We start from the raw sequence: 9929 nt of genomic DNA on the forward strand, positions 1-9929 counted from the left end.
GGTTGAGTTTAAATTCGCTTTTCCGTTACATGATCACATTAACTTTCAAAATTCTGTACCTTATCTACTATCAAAAAAAGGTTCACCTGATTGATTTTTAATTCAATTGCTACTACATTCAGTTATAAATCTATTTGTGGGTAGTGTAAGCGTGTGTACACACAACAAAAAAACTATCGTTACACCTTCTGCGCGATATAAAATGACACACGAATGAAGGTTTTTGATAACAGCCTCCTCCATTGGTATCCCTGCGTGTGTTTGTTGCATATTTATTATAAGCTATATCCATTGCTTCTCCCATGCATATTTCTACCTCGTCCTATTTGGCAACTCACCCACTGTCAGGCTTACCAACCCTAGCGAGACCGCCAGGTTGTTCAGTATGAAACACATCGGACCCCCCTGTAACGATAGTTTTTTTGCTGTGTGTACATCAAATCTATGGGCAAATTCACATGATGGCCTCGTGCAAACACAAGTGTCACGGTGTCTGTGGACTGAAACAACGTCTGTTACCCGTACCGTCTGGATAGCCAATCTCTACGTTAAGCTTTTAACAACATTACTTCATATTGTTCACGACAAGCAAGAATTAAAACAAGCAAGGGGGGGAGAAAGGAGGAATGTGTACAGCTCACCTGAAACAACGTCTCTTATCCGTAACGTCTGGTTAGCCAATGTGGCTTATCGGGGCACACAGGGACGCTACTGCTAGTCAAATGAGACTGTGTTTTTGCGATATGGTGGGTTTTAATTCTCTTCACTATTGATATAGTAGAGTACACATGACGTTAGGACTTTTGATTGAACTGGGGAAAATTTGGGATTCAATCCTTACTACAGTTAAATACTGGATTTACTGCCATCCCGCCCCGAGTTTGGGGTAGCTTATGCCATCTAGTGATGACTAAGGCAAGCAGAACTACTTAGTCCTCACAAATTACATTATCTTTGCCTTTTCTGACTATTAATTTCACATATTTGGATCCTAGCAGTTTCATTAGTAAGCATTTCACAACAATGATACAGAAAGAATTGCATACCCATTATTATTCTGTTTAAGGTTTAAACTTGGCACCCGGCAACGACGCACCACCAGCAAGAGGATGTTGCCCACATCTGCTACTCGTTACTCACCAGATGGGCGAACTCCCATAGCTCAACACTCCCAGTTACACTACCTATGCATAGACACCGAGATATATACATATAAAAATAAAGTGGTCCCTATATCGATCATTAACACATGAACTACTACTCAGAACAGGAGCCTTATAAACTAGTATTCAGATTACACTCTATCCAACTTAGAAATTACAGTACCTCTAAACATATACATGAATACTAAATTTGTGGCATTACAGTGTAATATCACGGATTCACTCAGAGTAGAAATGAGCTATATTCATAACATTCGTCATTGGTTCATAAGTAACTATGTATAGGCAGTGTGTTTCACTGAGCGATATCTTTGTGTAATTGTCATTCCCACATCTTCCCTCTCTAGCTCCCCCCCGTGGGCAGCCGCTACCTTGTCGTGGTGGGAGGGCTTGCGTGCCCGTGAACCCACAAGCCTGACCGTGGATGTAACGACATCCGGCAGGGTCTCCCACGCGGGTAGGGTTGTGGGTGAGGGGTCTGACTAAGCGCTGCCCGAAACGTAGGTTACCTGTAAGGGTCATCGGTGCTGCCCTCCAAAGGGATCACCTCGGTGCTGTCCCAAGTTGGCAGAAATCTTGTCCAAGGCAAGTTGCATCCACTGCTCAATAGCAGACACCCCGCTGAGGGGGGTCACCTTGACGTGGTGGCGGGGCTTGAAGCGTGGTTGGCGGTGCCACCTACTTTGGAGGCATGCCTACCTTTGTAGGGTTTGGCATTTGTCGGCCTCGTGGACCAAGCATCCCCTACATTACTGGTGGAGGAGGCCCGCTGGTGATGTTAGTCCATGCCCTTTGCCATCTAGGGTGGGACTGTTGCCTCCCCACGTGTTTGCCGTGCGTGGCATCCCGTAATGCTGGGATGTGGTAGTCCTGGGGGTTGAGCGATGCTGCACAATGCGCCCTGCAGCTAGCAATACACCTCTTTGGTCCCTTATTCCGGCTAGACGGGCGGCCTGGTTGGGCCCGACCAGGTCAATCGGCTGGTCATGCATTGGCTAGGGTCAAGTGGGCACTGGGGGGCCTGGTGGCTCCTATCGTCCTGGAGTCACCCTTGCCCAGGTCCCCCGGTAGTTACCCGCGTATACTCTCCCGCTACCTCTGGAGTCGCCAGTGGTGCTATCCCTGGCATATGACTTCCCCTTGTTGGGCTCCATGGTGGGTTGAGGGGTGGTGGAATGAAGGTTTTTTGTTATTGATGGCTCTGTTTTCAAATACACCCGTTGATGACATTGCATCTGCCCCTGGACTCTCTTCGGACTGCACATCAGTCATTGCCACACTGGAACCTTTTCAGGCCCCTGGTGACTTCTCACCTCTGCCCCAGCGTTCAACTGTGGGTGGGAGAAGATCCCGTTGGGTAGGTTTGGCTTCAAGGTTTGGCCAAGATGATACGAACCAGGAAAAATTCGTAAAGTATCTAGTGCTAAAACCCTCTGCAGGTGGTTCAGTACTGGATACAAACATCTTTACTTTACACCGTGCAATTGTTTCTTCCTGTGGCCACGAACCAATAATTTCTACCCAAGGGGATGGTAGCCTCCTAATTGAGGTTTCCTCCCCAGAAGAGAGCTCAAGTCTCCAGACTCTGACCTCCGTTTCTGGTCACGGCATGTCCTGCATACCTCATGCCACCTTTAATCATTGTAAGGGGATCATTTACTCCTGGGACCTCCTGCGATACCCTGAGTCACGGTTATTAGAGGAACTACGCGCTTATGGTGTTGTAAAAGTTGACCGGGTACAGAAGAAGATCAATGGTATTCTGACCCCAATTCCGACGCTGTTTCCGACCTCTGACCGTTTAACGTTGCCTGCCTCAGTGAAACTTGCTTGGCTCTCTCTGCCTGTGAAGCCTTATGTTCCAAACCCAAAGCGGTGTTTCCACTGACAGGGGTATGGACATGTTAGCAAATTTTGCCGACGTGTACTGGCTGGCCTTCCTGGTGTTTGTGTCTCCTGTGGCAAAATGAGTCATACGAGTGATTGTCCAGGACCCCTTAAATGCTATCACTGTGGGGGTCCTCATTCTGTATCTTCCAAAAACTGTCCTCGGTACTGCCTTGAAAAGGAAGTTTTGAGCATTCGTGCACGTGAGAAGGTTCCCTTTCCAGAAGCAAAGAGGAGGGCCCAGACTCTCTTCTTTCAGCCTGGAGTTACTTATGCTTCTGTCCTTTCTGGGGCACCTGTACGTCGTTCTGTGTCCCAGAAGTTGCCATGACCCTTTACAGTGACCACTTCCCCAACTACTGATTTGATGGATGTTGTTAACCCTGGAATTACTGATAAGTGTGTGACTGATGCTCATCCACCCACTGCTCCAACTGTCTCTGCCTCCACTTCGGTGGCTGACGGTTCGCGCACTTCTGTGGTGGTGGCCGATGTACACGCTGACGAGACTCATCCCCCCTTGCCCAGTATGAACGAGGCTCCTTCTGTATCCACCAAACTCGTAATTCGTCAGAGTCCTCAGAGCCTGAAAGCCGGCCACCTAAGGTTTCTGTTGTCGAACCTTGTATCAACCTCTCTACTGTTCCCTCTGCCTCAGAGGCTGAGAGGTCTAGCCAAATGGAAGCTGCTGCTGGTGGTTCACCTGTAGTCAGGTCCCCACTTGGGGATGGTGTTGGAGAGACTGCTGATGCGTCCGTTCTGAAAAGTACAATGTCAACCTTGCAGGGTTCTAATCCTGTCGACTCTGTTTCCACTTTTGGAAAGTGGTAGCACTGGCCGTCCCACATTACCCAAGGCGGCCTCCAAGCCTCTATCCAAACCGAATGTTATTCCACCTCAAAGGAAGAGTGTTGTAAAACTTTCCTCTTCCACGTCCTCACGTTTGCCCACGGATGTTTGACATAAAGCGCGGGTTCCTGGTGCTGGACAGTCTCTTACCAAGGGCCATCCTAAGCATCATTCCAAACCCTCTCACATGTCAGGTGTACAGTCCCGCACTTAATCATTTTCCCCTCCACTATGGGTTCTATCATCCAGTGGAATTGTCGGGGTTTACGTGCTAACTATGAGGAACTGTGTCATCTAGTTTCTCAATTTACTCCGCTATGCATGTGTATCCAGGAGACCATGGTTGGTGATACTGCTCCTGCTGGTCCTTCTGGCTACAGTGCTTTTTATTCTGATCCTGTGCTGGGCCAAGGTCGTCATGGAGGTGCTGCTATCTTCCTTCGCCAGGATATTCCATATAGTCATCTGGATATTTCCAGTCCCTTGCAGGCAGTTGCTGTCCGGACGTTTTTACGTCAGCAGTATACAGTTTGCAGTCTTTATCTACCTCCTAGTACAACTGTTGAAAGGGCGGATCTGGAACGCCTTATTCATGGCCTTCCTTCTTCCTTTCTGTTACTAGGCGATATGAATGGTCACCATCCACTATGGGGAAACAGTGAGGCCAACCCTCAGGGTGTTATGCTGGCCTCTTTAGTGGAAGATGAGGAGTTAGGCATTTTAAACTCCAATATAATGACTTATTTCCATAGCCAGACAGGAACTTTTACTGCCATTGATTTGACCTCAAGTTCAGCTGATGCTCTTTTAGATTTTAACTGGGATGTGTTGCCAGACCTGTATGGCAGCGACCATTTTCCGTTACTCTTAACTGCTAGTGCAGGTGGACCTCAGCCACGTCTTCCTCGCTGGCTTCTGGATAAGGCTGAGTGGCCATATTTCAGGGAATTAAGTTCCATTTCCCTTCCTGTCAATGAGTTTGGCTGTCTTACGGAGGCTGTGTCATATTTCAATACCGTGCTGCACTCACCAGCCCTATCATCTATTCCAAAAACAAAGGGTCAGTTTCTTAAACGTCCGGCTCCTTGGTGGAACTCGGAGTGTAGTTCCGCAGCGAGAGCCAAACGAGTCGCCTTCTCACGACTTCATCGTCACTGTGGGGATCCTCAGTATTTGGTGGCGTATCAGACGGCACGAGTTCATATGAGGCGGGTCTTAAAGGAGGCCAAGCGTTCGTCCTGGAAGGGTTATGTTTCCTCCATCAATTCGAGGACTTTCATCACCCAGGTGTGGAACCGGGTAAAGAAAATTTCAGGTAAATTTACTGTTCCATCCCCTCCTGTTTTATCTGCACCAGGTGGAACTGTGGCTGATCCATTTGCTGTTGCAGAGTTGCTTGCTGATCATTTTGCCTGTGTGTCAAAGAAGGATGCAGATACACCTTCGGCTTGCCACTGTCGGCGCCTAGAATCTCGTGGTCTCAGTTTTGCCTCTGCTGGGGGAGAGCCTTACAATGTTCCATTTTCAGTTTTTGAAATCCATTCGGCTCTGTCGCAGTGCCATGATTCCTCTCCTGGTTTTCATAACATTCCTTATGCCTTTTTACGCCACCTGTCTGACGAGTCCCTGTTGTTTTTGCTTTCACTGTTTAATAAGATCTGGTGTTCTGGGGAGTTTCCGGCTTGTTGGGGTGTTGCTGTAGTTATCCCCATCCCCAAACCAGGTAAGGACCACCTGCAGGCGACGAATTATCGGCCTGTTTCTTGGACGTCTTGTATATGTAAAGTTTTGGAAAAGATGGTCAATGTTAGGCTTGTGTGGTTTTTAGAGAGAGGTGACTTCTTATCCCCTGCCCTGTATGGTTTTCAAAAAATGCGATCTACCTCTGATGCATTACTGTCCTTGGAATCTTCTGTCTGTGAGGCTTTTTCCACTAACCAACACCAGGTCACTGTCTTCTTTGATCTGGAAAAGACATATGACACTGCATGGCGTCATAGTATTTTACTCTTTCTTCATGAGTTTTGTCTTCGTGGGCGCTTACCTGTTTTTATTCAACAGTTTTTATCTAACCGAATTTTAAGGGTGCGAGTGGGAGGAGTGCTTTCTAATGCCCGTGCACTAGAAGATGGAGTACCACAGGGGAGTATCCTTAGTGTTACTCTGTTCACTGTAGCCATTAACAGCGTCATCAATGTACTTCCTGATGATGTACGAGGATCACTGTATGTCGATGACCTCTCGATTTCCTTCACTGCGTCTAGAATGTCTCTGATGGAGAGGAAGTTGCAGCTGGCTCTCGATAGAATTTCTGACTGGGCAGAAACACGCGGTTTCCATTTTTCTTCAGCAAAGACAGTGGCTATACATTTTTGTCGTCTTCGAGGAGTCCACCCAGACCCTGACTTGTATCTCTATGGTAGAAGAATATCCTGTGTGGAAGAGATGCGGTTTCTGGGTCTTCTGTTTGATAGAAGATTAACCTGGGTTCCTCATATTCGTTCTGTTACGGTGACTTGTCTTAAAGCTTTGAGTCTTTTGAGAGTTTTAGCTCATACCTCTTGGGGTGCTGACCGTCAGACCCTCCTCCTCTTGAATAGGTCTCTTATTCTTCCTAAAGTTGAATATGGGTGTGAGGTCTACTCCTCTGCAACAGATGCCCGCCTCCGGTTGTTAAATTCTGTGCATCATGCTGGTGTACATCAGGCAACCGGGGCATTCAGATCATCCCCAATTCCAAGTTTGTTTGTAGATGCTGGTGTACTCCCCTTGGACTTGCGACGCCAGTTTCTAATGATGAGGTGTTGATATTGTCTTCATCGCATTTCAGACTTAATTTCTTGTGCCATTGTCTCAAAGGATTCCCGATCTTCTGTTTTTGAGACCCGTCCTAATTTTCCAAAGCCATTTGGTTACAGGGTCCGATCTGTTATGCTAGCCCTCTCTCTCCCGAGACTGGCAATTTGTCCACATCGGATCCCAAGGGTGGGTTCTTGGCTGCTCCCTCGTGTGACATTCTGTAGGTCCGTTGTTGAAAAAAAGGGCTCACTTCCCTCTCAGGTGTCCCTCTGTCTCTTTTTAGAACATGTCTCTATTCATGAGGGTTCTGTCCCCGTCTATACTGACGGGTCTAAGACTGATACTGGAGTAGGATTTGGTGTTGTTTTCCCCTCCTTTAGTAGGGGCGGTAGCCTTCCTGGCATTACTTCAGTGTATACAGCAGAACTGCCTGCAATTTTATATGCTCTTAAAATCATTTTTACTCTCCCCCAATCTGTTTTTGTGATTTATAGCGACTCTTGTAGTGCTTTGTCTGCACTGGAGTCTTTTAATGCATCCCATCCATTGGTTTTATCAATTTTAGAGTGGCTTTTTCTTCTTGGCCGTCGTGGCCGCCGTGTAGACTTCTGTTGGGTTCCTGCACATGTTGGTGTGGTGGGCAGTGAGAGGGCAGATACTTTAGTTAAAGCTGCGTCTCCTCAACAGCCCCGAGCTGACTACCCACTTCCTGTTTCTGATATAACACCTTACTTGCGGTATGCAATTCGTACGTGTTGGCAGAGACACTGGGATGGTGTTTCTCACAATAAACTAAAAGAAAACTTTCAGAGTGGTCGTGCCAAGGGTTCTTCCCTCTATGTCTCGGCGACTGGAGGTGGCTCTTGTTAGGCTTCGCATTGGGCATTCTCGGCTTACACATGAGTTCGTCATGTGTGGTGAAACTCAACCGTACTATGATGACTGCCTTGTTCCCCTTACAGTCCGTCACTTGCTGGTCGAATGTCCGAGTCTGGGGGGCCTGCGTCAGAGGTTCCTTCATAGGCATGGGGAGCAGATGGTGCTTACTGTTTGTCCTCGATGCTTGGTGAGGCCTCTAACGATTTTACTGATGTTTTTAGTTTTCTTCAGGAGGCGGGCCTCCTTCCACTTTTATAAGTAATTGTTATTTTATAAACTATTCTTTTATTATTTTTAGTGTTTTATTCCTACTAACAGATATTAACTTTATTTTGAATAGGCACTTTTTATTTTGCCGTGTCTTCTACTTTGTCATCCGGCGGCATATAACCCTGGCAGTTGCGCCGCCAGATTGTAATTATTTTCAATCAATCAATCAATCCTCTGCTTTTCCATTTGATGGCTCTGTAGCTGTTTCTTCTTTCAAAAATCAGAAATATTCCCTCAGACTTTTTCCTCCAACTTCGCTTTGGATTATTTTGGTGCTGTTCATCTCTTACCCCCTCTGGCTTCCTCATGACTGACATTAAAGTTTCTTCAAGTGATGTACTTTTTGCTCTCACCAGCCTCAATACTAGTAAGACATATGGGCCTGATGGGGTCCCTCCTGTTCTTCCCATTAACTGTGCTTGCATCTCACCTAGGTTAACTCTATCGCCTTTGTCTAGTTGTATACTTTTCTTTCTTTCTGGAAGTTTGCTATCATGTAGCCCGTACCAATGAAGGGTAACCATTCCCAGCCTCTAAGTATCACCCAGTTACTTTAATATCCTTTATTTTTAAAATTTGAAAATCTGTTTTTTTAAAATATAAATAACTAAACACCTTTCCTATCATAATCTTTTTTTCCAATCACCAATATGAGTTCAGCCAGAGATGCTCCACAGTGACCTCACTTTCCTCTCAAAACCCTGGTCATCCCCTTTTCTAAACTTTGGCAAAAGCTTTGCTGTTGTATTTGGTATCTCTAAGGCCAAATTCAAGTCTCAGTTTTGAACCTGATCCCTCCTTTTAACCCTGGATTACAGTATATCCCAGATCACAGTTATTCCAAACGAGATTTTGAGCCACTGAGGCCAGTTTAGTCCATCTGCAGCTTAAACCCCCCTTTTTGAGCTGTTGACCATGATAATTTTGTCTAACAGTTTCTATATTACTAAATTTTATGTACTGTAATTATCTGTAATCACTCTTCAGTTCACACAGCCTAAAAAATATAACCAATCATGAATCCAGAATATTAAGAAATCCAGGCCCAGGCATTCAATGTTTTTGACAGTTGTCCGTAATGCAATTCTCTACGTATGTGGAAAGGTTTTCTCATCTTCAAGGAATGTGATAATCAAACTACAGTACAAGAATACAGGAGTATAAATAATGATCTTTATTAGAAATGTTAGGTTTCTTACATTCAGAAAAACGAAATATAAGATAGGAATAAAAAATGAAGTGAATTTTTATTCTTGTTATTTATAGTCATGTTCATTCATTCATTCATTGTCAGACGCCATGTATCCCAAACGGGGTGGTCAAGGGCTTAGAGTTAATTGTTTTACAGGGAGGGGCACTAATCCTCCACCAACCCTACTTGACACGTAGGGATGCCAACAGCATCTGGTGTTCCCAGGCGGTCACCCATCGAAGTACTAACCAGACCCAACGTTGCTTAACTTCGCTGATCGGATGGGAAGCGGTGTACTCAACGTGGTATTGCACAAGTGCTTTACCTTGTAGAATCATTATGATATGGAAACTCTAAGAAATCCAAATATTAACCTGTGATAACAGTAACATGCTTGTTCCTGAAATAACATTTACATTATGTTTGTTCCAGAAATACACACACACACACACACACACACACACACACACACACACAGTGTATAGGCTATCTATGTAAAGAATGGTTGTGATATGCAAACTATAAGTAGCCCAAATATTAACCTGCAATAACAGTAACATGCTTGCTCCTGCTCTTTCCTTTACAGGTGGCTTTAAATTGAGTGACAAGCCAAACGGTTTCCTGTAAGCCAAGAAACCATATGCAGCACCGTGTGGTAACCATATAACCAAACCATATTTGCTCCCTATGTGTCAAGTTGGTTGGTGGAGGGTTAGTGCCCCTCCCCGTAAAACAAATAATGGATATGCAGCATATATATATATATATATATATATATATATATATATATATATATATATATATATTTTTTATCAAAAACAGCTACCTATGGTATTGATATATAACTTAATGACTTGTAAATGCAGGCTGTATAATGGCTAATAATGGCT

General features: G+C 45.3%; 1 pseudogene; it reads right to left on the minus strand.

Annotated features, from left to right (window-relative positions):
- Nucleotides 1–9239: 9239 nt before the first annotated feature.
- LOC145417281 (5S ribosomal RNA) lies at nucleotides 9240–9358 on the minus strand (annotated as a pseudogene).
- Between the last annotated feature and the right edge of the window lie 571 nt (nucleotides 9359–9929).

This window comes from Coenobita brevimanus, chromosome 109 (genome assembly GCF_032717465.1).
Source record: "Coenobita brevimanus isolate Jiangsu-jjx chromosome 109, ASM3271746v2, whole genome shotgun sequence".
NCBI lineage: Eukaryota > Metazoa > Arthropoda > Malacostraca > Decapoda > Coenobitidae > Coenobita > Coenobita brevimanus.